The following is a 12,253-nucleotide window of genomic DNA, read 5'->3' as shown; positions in this document are numbered from 1 at the left end:
ACATCTATGATCTGGACCCCGCACCAGGGTCGCAGGCACTGTATCCAGGGTACCAACCAGCTCCTCCGCCTCCTTTGGCATACACCTGACTCATCATCTCTCATCATCCACAATCCGTATCACCAGCCCAACCCACGGACCAGCTACTGGGCTAACTTCCTCCACCACCTCACACTCTCGCACCACACCGCGCCGCCAACTCCGACACGTTCCAACTCCAGTCACGGGGACGTGACTTTTAACCCCACCACGGTGGTGAAATACCCGCACTGTGGGATGAACCAAACACCACCACCCCAAGAGGAAGGTACAAGGGGATGATACCCACCCCACCAGGAGATGACAGGGAGGCTGGCTTACCTGACATACCTTCCAAGCAAGAGCGACTTATCTCCCTCACGACCCGACGTCCCACTTCCCCGCAGCCAGACCACCCGGCAGTGTAGAGGAAAAGTACACTACACTCCAGCAGAGGGAACACTCACCAGAATCAGGGTGAGACTTGCAGTGGCAAGATCCCAAGCAAACCCTCAGACGCCGAGTCCCCTGGATCGGCCTCCTATTTAGCAGAGGACTCAGGAGGAGCCTCAAGTGTTGCTGTTTCCCCAAGGGAGCAGTGGCACAGTATTACCCATCGGGTATACTGTGGGTGGAAGGACCGTCGGTTAGCCACCCTCTGCCAACTACCTTCGGAAGCCGGCACGTCAGCACGTCCACCAGATGACCTACGCTGGCACTTCCAAGGAGGAAGATGGGCCCTGGGGTACGTTCTGTCAGAGGTACCATGCGGGACAAAGCATCGCCGTCCCCCAGTGCTGTCTCCGGGACAGGAGTCCCAGACCCTACAGCTGGAGTGCAGTCTCCGCTGGAGCTGTGGCAGTAGCCAGGAGTGCCCATCAGGCCCTTTCTCCCCACCTCCAGGGTCTGTAGTGCCAAGAGGAGCCTCCCCCAACTCCTCATGCACCCCTGTCCCTCGTAGGAGCCCAGGCAGTGCCCAACGGGGCTGCCTGATGGAGGAAAAGTCCCCCGGACCTCCCCTGCACACCCCGGACCAGAGTTTTGGCAGGGCCTCACCGTCCCGCCAAGTAGGAGAGCCGGCCCTCAGCCACTATCCCTCCTTCAGTCCCCAGGCTCCTGCAGAAGAGGTTGCCTCTTGCACAGCAAACCCCTCCCATGGCAGAACGAGGCGCCCCTCTCCCCATCTATCTCCTCGAGAGGGTGGTTTCTGCTCCCTTTCAGGAACTCCACCAGAGACCAGATCAGGCACGACATCCCCGAGGCCAGGTGTCCTGTCACTGCAGCCCCGCCCTCCCCAGGTGCAGTCGGACTCCTCCAGGATAAGAGGCCACAGCCCTGCCCTGCCAGTCTCCTCCAGCCAATGAAACCACAGCCCCCAGAGTAAGCGGTCCTCCTCCAATGCCTGCTGGAGTAGCCGCACCTCCCCCACCAACAGTGGCTGCAGGCCCTCCCTGATGGCAGCCCTTGCAGGGCGGGACAGCAGCTCAGTCTGGACGCCGCCCTCTTGTCACGAATTCGTGCGAGCATATTTATAAATTCGTGACATTTTTCATCAGTGGGAAAACCACGAATTCTGGTGGAATCCCGCTGCGTATCGCTAAGTTCAACCATCCTCGCATTCACTCGCTTGGGGCAGTTTTCAGAACATTTTTCACTGTTTCATAAGTGATCATTCTTGCGCACGACATTAGCGCCTTTGCTGAGTGATTTATTGTGGGGGTGTATTGCTCACTTTCTTTCCGCTGACCGTTGAAGCATGCACGGCCATCCCTCGCCCCCTTTCATAATTCGAAGTCAGTCAGGTTTTGATCATCGTGAGAGCAGGTTCGCCCAGCATGGAGTAGCGCCATCACAGCGAGTTCCTGAAATCTCCACCTAGACGGTGAAGCGGCAAAGAGGTTTAGCGTGTTTGCAGCATCCGTCCTACATATCAGCGCCCAGTCATTCTGCTTAGCCCCCTCTACTGACCAGTAATTCTTTTCGTTTTTCCTAGATTTAAGTTTAGCTTTTGAGTGAGTGAGTGAGTGTATTCTTCTTGTTATTTTGAATTCACTTTGAGACTTATGTAACGTAAATTTATTTTATTGTAATTAATAAATTTATAGTTCTTTTCTTTGAGCTTAATGTAATTAAAATCGTGTTTTATATCCACATTAAGCTTATTCTAGTTGCCGCTCCTAGTTCGCACAAACGCTTTACATTATTTATAACTGGTACTTAGGCCAGTCCTTTTGTATTAAGCTTAAATCCATTGTGCCAGTCAGGAGTTAATGCACCGGCAAGAACCTGTTTATCATTAATAACATTAGTTATTGATTGTCAGGGATGGAGTCACTTTCTCGTGAGGCTAACAGTACTAACAAACAGCACTCGTGAGTAATTAGTTTCTGCTGTGTACTGTTGAGAAAGTTTATAAATTCTCGTCCTTAGAGAATCGGCGAAGTAAGCCGGAATTAAGTAAAACTTACTGCTTGATTTCACAAGTCAATTCTTTGTCTCTATTTTCAAGCAAAACATATAACCTTTATTCAATTTTCAAATTCTCAAAACCCCGTGACATCTGGCGACCTCATTCCAGGATATTAACTCCTAGCTCTAAAGTTATTAACGAGATAATACTCACTCACTCATACTTAGGTATTTATCATTAAAGTCTATAGGCACTATCTTACTGTTGATTATTAATTCAATTCTATTAATTTTACGTAATAGTTTCACAGTCAGTTGTTTTTTAATTTTCTTTCTTTACCAGTTTAACTGGATAAAACTGGTCACCACTAACCTGTGCCCATATTCTTTACTCTTGATTATTGGCATTTCTCTGCAATATAGCAGTCTTAGTCTTTAGTTCACTCAGACTGAGTTAGCATCATGTCTACCAACGTCTATGTACAGGAAGCTAAAGATATGTGGCTTAGCGATCCCGAAAAAGTCAGAGTATGTACTCTCTCGGTTTAGTTACGAGCAGCAACGTGAAAATGATGCTCGTGAAGAGCGTAGAATCCAACGCGAACACGAGCGAGAACAACGCGAATACGAGCAAAAACAACGCAAATACGAGCAAAAACAACGCAAATACGAGCAAAAAACAACGCAAATACGAGCAAAAACAACGCGAACTCGAGTTAAAACAACGTGAGAAAGAACGTGAATACGAGCGAGAACAACGAGAGAGAACGTCAACACGAGTTAGAACAACGAGAGAGAGAACGTCAACATGAGTTTGAACAACGCGAGAGAGAACGTGAATACGAGCAAGAACAACGAGAACACGAACGTGCCGAGCGTTGAGGCACGTGAAAAACATGAACTTCAGATGCTAAGGCTCAAGCGAGACTCCTTGGCTTCAGACACATCTGGTGCAGCTAACCCAAGCTCCACGAGCGCTCTCCCTGCACATGTTTTGGCGACCCCACACATCAAGCTTCCTCCATACAAGGAAGGTGAGCGAATCGAGCCATTCATAGCTCGTTTCGAAGACATGGCTCAGCTGTACCAGCAGGATGAGGCAACTAAGCGGCTTCAGTTTCTTAGCCTGTTTGTGGGCCCTGCCCTCGATATTCTCCACAGAATTCGTGGAGACAATCTCACGTATGAGATGATGAAGGACGCACTCGTCAAAGCGTACGGTCTCACAGTTGACGACGCCAAGAGTCAGTTTATGAGGGAGCGTTTGCAAGAAAAAGAGACCGCCATTCAGTTTCTTGATCGGCTTACTGCTTACTTAGATGAGTGGATGGAGAAAGATGAAACTCCTTCCATGCGTGAAGGGATAATCGACCTTTTGCTGCGCACGCAGCTAGAAAAGTCGTGGCCTGCTGAGCTTATGGCTCGGCTTAACATCTGCCAGGTAAGGGATGCCAGCCAAATGGTGAACAAGGCTGATGCATTCTTCACTGCATACGGGTATCAAACTCGTAAGCAGCACACCTGGAACACGAAAGCTGACAAATCTGAGAAACCGTCTCAGACTGAACCCCAGCAACAAGGCCGTTCTCAGAATGATGGCCAAGGTCCAAACAAACCGCAGAAGAAGGACCAGGGGCAAAACACTCAGCAACCTGTCTGGAAGAGGTACAAGTACCCTAACCAGCAGCAGTATCAGCCACGCAATCAACAATCGGAACTATTCTCTTCAGCACCAGCTCAAGTGAATCGGAGGCAGGAGGCGAACGCAGCCTTCATTCCTCAGCAGCAGCACGGTGGTGTCGTCCCTAGCAGTACGGGTACTTCCCCACAGTTCTCTAGTCCCCCAGCAACAGTGAACACTCCGCCACAGGAGGTCAACGCTCAATCTCCCCACATAGTAAGTACGACCCCTCAGGTATCTAGTTCTCTGGGCACCATGTTTGCTGCATCATTTATTCAGCAGCCTCATCAGTGGCTGGCTGCTTCCTCCACAGGCCCTCCCACAGGTGAAAGTGCCTTCCTTGTTCAGCCAGGGTTTGTGGGAGGCATTCCTGTGAAGGTCCTGAGAGACAACGGTTCCTCAGGTTGCTCTGTCAGGCAGAGTCTAGTTCGGCCTGAGAAATACACAGGTCGACAGATCCAAGCTCAGTTTATTGATGGATCAGTGAGATTGTTCCCTGAGGCACGTATCCAGGTGGCATCTCCACTTTACACTGGTATGACAGTCGCAGTTGTCATGCCAGAACCTTTGTTTGACCTAATCATAGGCAATATTTCAGGTGCCAAGTATAGTTGCACTAAAGATGATGCTACTCAGACTTCGGTTGCAGAAACACGAGCCATCCCCGAGGCTCCGAACTGTCACCCCAGTGACCATTGCATCGCCGCAAGATCTGATGTGTAGCCAAGTTGTTGTTCAAGAACAACATTCTGACCCGACACTTGCTGCCGTGCGGAAGAAACAAAAGGGTAGAGTGATTAAGTATTCATGGGGAGGTCAAGCCAAGTTCCTTCGTAAACAAGGATGGCTGTACCGTGAGTCACGAACACCCCAAGGCGAGGTTCGACTGCAGGTTGTCGTTCCCGCCAAGTATCGCCAAGCAGTGTTAGAATGAGGTCATTGTTCAGCCTCAGGAGGTCACATGGGCAAAAGGAAAACCCAGGGCCGTATCCGTGCTGACTTTTTCTGGCCAGGAATGGGACCGGAAATAAATAGTCACATGGGCAAAAGGAAAACCCAGGGCCGTATCCGTGCTGACTTTTTCTGGCAAGGAATGGGACCGGAAATAAATAGTTTTGTGCATTCCTGCAATGTGTGTCAACGTGCCACCAATGCAGGGACATGGCCTTCCTATGCCATTTGAATCCACACCCATAATCTCAGTCAGTTGAGACAGGGCAGTGGCAAAGTGGGTGCAGACCTGATGTCTCGCCCATTGGCCCTACAGGACACATCATGTCCAGGGCCTGTACATACATATGTACCGTAGGTTAAGGGGGAAGTTCGAGAACCCCGCAGAGACAATCCGAGGCTGAGTATGAATTACCTTGCGGAACGTCTTGAGCTGTGGGCCTCTCAGAGGATTCCCGGAGAATGCACATTATCCACATGAATGTTCACACCCACGTTGGATGTTAAAATGTGACCTGCCCGGGAGTGCGTAGGGATTCTCAGCTTGCCAATGTTAATCGTAAGTGTAGAGCAGGGTTTAACCAGTAAACTGGGTCCTAGCCAATTTGCAGCATTTGATGTCCTGCACAGGCACCCAATCTTTTCGCTCATTGACAACGTTTCTTGGTTAATAATAACGTAGGTTTAGAGTTTATCCAGTAAACTGGGTCCTAGCAAATTGCAGCGTTTGATGTCCTGCACAGATGCCCAGTCTTTTCACTTAGTTTGACCACGTTTTCTGGTTAATGATAATGTAGGTTTAGAGTTTAACCAGTAAACTGGGCCCCTTTGGCTTAGCGAATTGCAGCGTTTGATCTCTTGCACAGACACCCAGTCTTTTCACTCAGATCCCTGTCCTGGGACTACGTTTCCTGGTTAATAATGTATCCATTAACAAAATAATGGTGTACTTTTGTAACATGAGTACTGATTGCTAGGCAGAGAGAGAGAGAAATGACACTTTTGATGCTCCACCTTGATTGCTTTCACAGGTGCAGCTGGCGAGTGCGCCATTGTCGTGCAGATCAGCTGATTGTCGTCGCATGTGCCGCCTCTTCTCTTCTCCCTCGTCATCTTTATTTACTATTGATTTGTATCACATAATTTTACACGTAGGCACAGTTACACCACAACTGTCACACCTACACCGTGTATTACATACATCATGCTACATAACAATTAGTTGTTAATGTAAATGTAGCGAACTTTTCGCTCAGTTTGACCTGAGTACAGGATTTTTCACCGTCGTCACGGAGTTTTTTCCTCAAAGCTTGCTTCTATTAACGTAAATACAAGGTTTTTACGCTCATGGGCGATTGTGATTTTCTCCTGTAACAGGGTAGTACACACACCATAGTGTGAATCTTGTGTGACTGACTTAGGATTTATATATATGTATATCGAATTTTTTCTCTCTCTCTGAAGAAAAAAATTTTGATTTTGATGGGGCGTAATGTCACGAATTCGCGCGAGCATATTTATAAATTCGTGACATTTTTCATCAGTGGGAAAACCACGAATTCTGGTGGAGTCCCACTGCGTATCGCTCAGTTCAACCGTCCTTGCGTTCACTCAGTTGGGGCGGTTTCAGAACATTTTTCACTGTTTCATAAGTGATCATCTTTGAGAACGACATTAGCGCCTTCGCTGAGTGATTTATTGTGGGCGTGTATCGTTCACTTTCTTTCCGTTGACCGTTGAAGCAAGCACGGCCATCCCTCGCCCCCTTGCATAATTCGAAGTCAGTCAGGTTTTGATCGTCGTGAGAGCAGGTTCGCCCAGCATGGAGAAACGCCCCCACAGCGAGTTCCTGAAATCTCCACCTAGACGGTGAAGCGGCAAAGAGGTTTAGCGTGTTTGCAGCGTCCGTCCTACATATCGGCGCCCAGTCATTCTGCTTAGCCCCCTCTACTGACCAGTATTTCTTTTCGTTTTTCCTAGATTTAAGTTTAGCTTTTGAGTGAGCGAATGAGTGTATTCTCCTTGTTATTTTGAATTCACTTTGAGACTCATGTAACGTAAATTTATTTCATTGTAATTAATAAATTTATAGTTATTTTCTTTGAGCTTAATGTAATTAAAATCGTGTTTTATTTCTCCACATTAAGCTTATTCTAGTTGCTGCTCCTAGTTCGCACAAACGCTTTACATTATTCATAACTGGTACTTAGGCCAGTCCTTTTGTATTAAGCTTAAATCCGTTGTGCCAGCCAGGAGTTAATGCACCGGCTAGAACCTGTTTATCATTAATAACATTAGCTATTGATTGTCAGGGGTGGAGTCACTTTCTCGTGAGGCTAACAGTACTAACAAACAGCACTCGTGAGTAATTAGTTTCTGCTGTGTACTGTTGAGAAAGTTTATACATTCTCGTCCTTACAGAATCGGCGAAGTAAGCCGGCATAAAGTAACACTTACTGCTTGATTTCACAAGTCAATTCTTTGTCTCTATTTTCAAGCAAAACATATAACCCTTATTCAATTTTCAAATTCTCAAAACCCCATGACACCTCCCCACAGTTGACCCCAGGCCCAGGCCGCCCCGGGTTTGCCCACAGGACCCTGATGACTACCAAGAGCCAGCACCGAGCAGGGCACCTCCTGGCCCTCTTCAGTCCTAGCCCGGAGAGCCCTGCCTCCTGCCGGGCTATTGTGGCTAGGGAGCCACCCAGCACACCACCCGCCCACTCCTCCAGGACTTGTGACCCTACGGACCACCCTCACCTGAACTACACACCGGACGACCCACCCCCCACGCCCAGCCGCTGCCTGAGGTTCCCGGCGTAGGCCCTCCTGCCACCCGTAATCCGTACCCTCCACTATGCCAGTACCGTGAGTACGAATCTCTAAGGTTGTGCCCTCCCCAGTGCTGGTGAACCCCACCCAGCGAATTAGCCCCTGCCCCTCCCCTCTGTCCCATTGTGCTCCCCCCAGTGTTGACCAGCCCTACCCCAGTGAACCAGTCCCTCCCCTCTCCTGGTGGACCCAGTGATCCCCCTCCCCCCGTGTGCCATAATGAACTCTAACTCTCTCAATCATATGCGCGGAGAGTGCTACACCCACTCACGGTTCGGTCCCCAGATGTGAAACCCTCCCCCAGTGTCACCCACGGAACATTTTACGCCAGTGCAACACTCGCCAGTGCAGCCCCCCCAGGCCCCAAAGCCCCACCCCGAGTAATACCTCTCACCCCAGACTTACTATTACCCCCCCCCTCTCTCTCTCTCTCTCCCCCCATTCCCCTCTCCCTCCCCTCCGCACAGACAGATACTAGGTATTATATCCTCTCGTCCTATGTAACACACACATAGTATAAGGCTAGCTAGGGTATCGTCTGTGTCACGTGACCACCTATGCTTAAGGGCTGAGTATACGAGTATATTGCTGTCTATGTTACGCGTCTGACATACTGGATATACTGCAATTTTGTCTGTGTATACTGAGCACAATGTACCTGGTGTATCTGCGAGACTTGTCTGTGACACTGTGTGGACATAACTTTATATCAGGGAAAGTATAATACCGTGTAAAGGTCAAACACTCTGAACTAGGTGGAAAGTGATTGTTATAAACACTATTTTGAGTCATTGTATGCTTCTCAGTTTGTTCACAGAATGTGTGTATATTTGTCTCTTGATAATATATAAGTGTGCCTTTTGACCAGTGGTGTTTGTACTTTCCCTCTTTGTCAGTACTGACCCGGTCGGGAACAAAGAACCCAGGACTGCCCCGTGTCTGTGACCGAGAAGTCAGGACTCAGAATACGCTGCATAACAGTCCCATATGGCCGCCTGCCTACACGTCGTCCCTCATATGGGACCTTGGCGACGGCCTGTAGCCACGCCTGTGGACAAGTGACGGCCAGTAGCCGAACTTCGCCCAGGGTCCCATCAGGAAGTCAGGCCCCGGTGACAGCTGGTAGCCGCACCGACAGGAAAGGGACGGCCTGTAGCTGCCCTCCTCCTGTTGGCCATGGGACCTCGTCAACAGCCTGTAGCCACACCAGGGAGAGGCGCCTCAAAAGTCTCTCACCCCCTGTAACTTCGCAACCTGAGGACCACCCTTGCTCAGCCCGCCCCTCCAGTGGCAGAGTGGGTCGCACCTCTATCTTCCCAGCCTGAGGCAGCCCCCAGAAGGAGAACCTCTGCCTAGAGGACTGGTGGAGAGGCCCCGTACTGTCTGCGGGGGTATACGCCATTGAGCCGGTGCTAGAGAGCAGAACCTGACGAACTCCTGCTGGAGGCGATGCCGCAGTCCAACCCTGACGGCAGCACAACGGGAGAGAGACCACAGCCAACAGACCCTCGACGGCATCCCCAGTACCCTGGGGTGTGACCCTCCCAGTCCCAGGCGACAGTGACGCCCTTCCCATACCAGGTGCAAACAGGAGCGCCTACAGTTGTTCGGCCCCAGCCCAAGGGGCCAGACTCCTATACCCAGCCCCACCAGCAAGGGGTCTTTTACTACACCCAATCCCAGTCCACAATGGGCGACGACACCCCTGCGGGTAGTCCCGTGGCCTCTGGCAGAGAGGTCACCAGAGGGGACCCCACCAATGCCTGGCCAACACCTGCCAGTTCTCGGGCCTCCTCTGCCCGGCCCGAGCCCTCGACGATCTCCCACTAAACAGCGACTGTGCCAGAAAAACTGAACATAATGCCCGTGTAATGAACAGTGAAAATAGTAACAAAGACAGTGTTCATATCACAAGTACTTGGACCATGCATACCTGTCTACTTATATCGGAAATAATACTCACCATTACTTAGTGCAGAACGGGACACTAACACCTACTGCATACTGTGAGATATAAGCAGCCCTAGACTCAAACTGTGTACGACCTGAACCTAAGTGTTTTACTGTGTCTGTCCTATATCCTCGTGACTGCGAGTATCCTGCGAGATATATATAATATACCTGCCAGTCCGAGTCCTGTCTAATACCCCCTGGCATTGTATAGAGTACTGTGTGTTTTTGTACGTATTGTACGGAAGAATAATATACGTATAGGATAGTTGCCCCGAGTTTTTACGCCCTATTCTTCTTCTGGTGTATCCTAGCTCCGGTCTAGATAGAGAACCCGGCTACATCATAGCTGTTCCTAGGACAGGAAGCCGACCTAAAAACACCTAGCATAACACAACCTCTCTCAACTCCCCTCGTTCCCAAAGGATGGCAAACTGCAGAATGGCAACTAAAGCCTGAAATTCACTGCATTCATATTTCAGATGAAACTGGACCCTGGGGCCACCACAAAAATTGTCAGAGTACTGTGATAACAAAACACATTTCTTCCTTAACCATTTATTTAGCCCATAAAATATGCAATACAGCAAATATCATTTTTGCATCAACATGGTTTGGTGCTGGATGCCTTCATGCAGGGCACTGACACACTTGTGTGGATCTACCATCCAGTTTTATAACTGTCCCTCAATTGCCACCCTGTCCCTACAAAGGAGGGTTGAATTTTGAGGGGGGGGGGGGCAATTTCTGCCTGCAGCCTACCGGTTCACATTTAGATAAGCCTCCAGAGCAACACCACCAAAATGTGTCCTACTGTAAGATGATGTGTTCCAAAATAGTATTGTATGTTTGGGAGACTGGTGAATCAGCTTTACAGGCAACACTGGAGCTTAAATAAGCAATGTTTCTATAACTTACTGGACTTGGCAGCAAAAAATGGAGTGTCATGAAAATGTATGATATAACAAGGAGCTTCTGCATCTTCATGTACAGTACATAATGTATATATCAATTAACACTGACACAGTTCACACAAACATCATACATGAGAGCTCTCACTTTATATACAGAAATAAACAGATTTGGAGAGGCTATTTGCAAGCCTATTAGGGTGATGAGAATACAGCCATAAAAAGCCTTGCTATGCATCTCATCACCTCGTGTCAACTGAAGGTTAAAGGGAAAAAAAATCTGAGAATGGGACATATTCTAAGTAGCAGAGGCAACTTCATATTACCTTTTCCAGAGTGATTTATCTTACACATAAACATTGTTGTGTGTTATCTATACTGTTTTAATATCAACATGATGTTGGAAAGGTGCCTTCACATGGCAGCACTAATAGCCAGGCAATGGACCTGTCCAGTTATACAAATGCCCCTCAATTTGCCCCCATATCTCCTGAAAGAATAGTGAACTGTGTGAAATGGACAACTCTGGCCTACAGTCCACCAGGCTCATGTCCAGATGAGTCTGAAGTCCCAACAACACAACTAATGTCAATATGCTTTTAATCAATAAAATATATGAGGATACTGAGGTGTAGTATGGAGAATAAACTGGCAAGAAAGTGTTACAATATCTCCATTGCCACTTAAATACAATCCAATATAATGAAGGTGTGGGTACATATATACATAAACAACAAACAAGCTATATCCAATCCCAAATTACCACTTTGGGCATGTATGGGCTCAAGGCTAGGCTACTGTAGGCTGTAGTTAGAATATAAACTCTTCTAACCTCATGTATAAGACTGCTTGTATACATGTTTCTCTACACTCAGAAAGCTACCAAACACCTCAAAATCAAACCAGAGCAACTATAAAATCCCACTTAAAGGTGGAGTGAGATCAGTTAAAAAGAGCATGGAAAAGCCTCACAGAAGGAGAACTAACAAAAGCCTGTCCACTTAAATGGGCCACACTCCCATTCACTCATCGTTCGTGTCCCTGAACGTGGGACAGGGAAGGGGGAGTTGTAATAAATGACTCATAAAAGACATTTTTCCTATAAACTAGTTGCACTCCTTTATAAATATAAGCCTGGAACACTCAAGGATAGGTGACCGACTCACACCCATAGTGACGATAGATCTATGTATCTATCTATTGCCAGACGCCATAATCCCATAAGGGGTGGCCACTTGACTTTGAGTTACCTATTTTACAGGGAGGGGCACTAACCCTCCACCAACCCACTTGTTGACACGTAGGGAGCACGTATGGGTTGGTTATATGGTAACCACCCAGTGTTGTAAATGGTTTCTTGGCTTACAGGAAACCATTTGGCTTGTCACTCAATGTAAAGCCACCTGTGAAGGAGAGAAAAGCAATAAGAATTGACAGGAAAGATGGGAGAAATAGGGAGAGAGGAGGACAGACACAGAAAAAGAATGATAAAGGCTAA

Source organism: Coenobita brevimanus, chromosome 108, assembly GCF_032717465.1.
Source record: "Coenobita brevimanus isolate Jiangsu-jjx chromosome 108, ASM3271746v2, whole genome shotgun sequence".
In the NCBI taxonomy this organism is placed as follows: domain Eukaryota; kingdom Metazoa; phylum Arthropoda; class Malacostraca; order Decapoda; family Coenobitidae; genus Coenobita; species Coenobita brevimanus.
The sequence above is the reverse complement of the archived record's forward strand: the minus strand, read 5'-3'. Positions refer to the sequence as shown.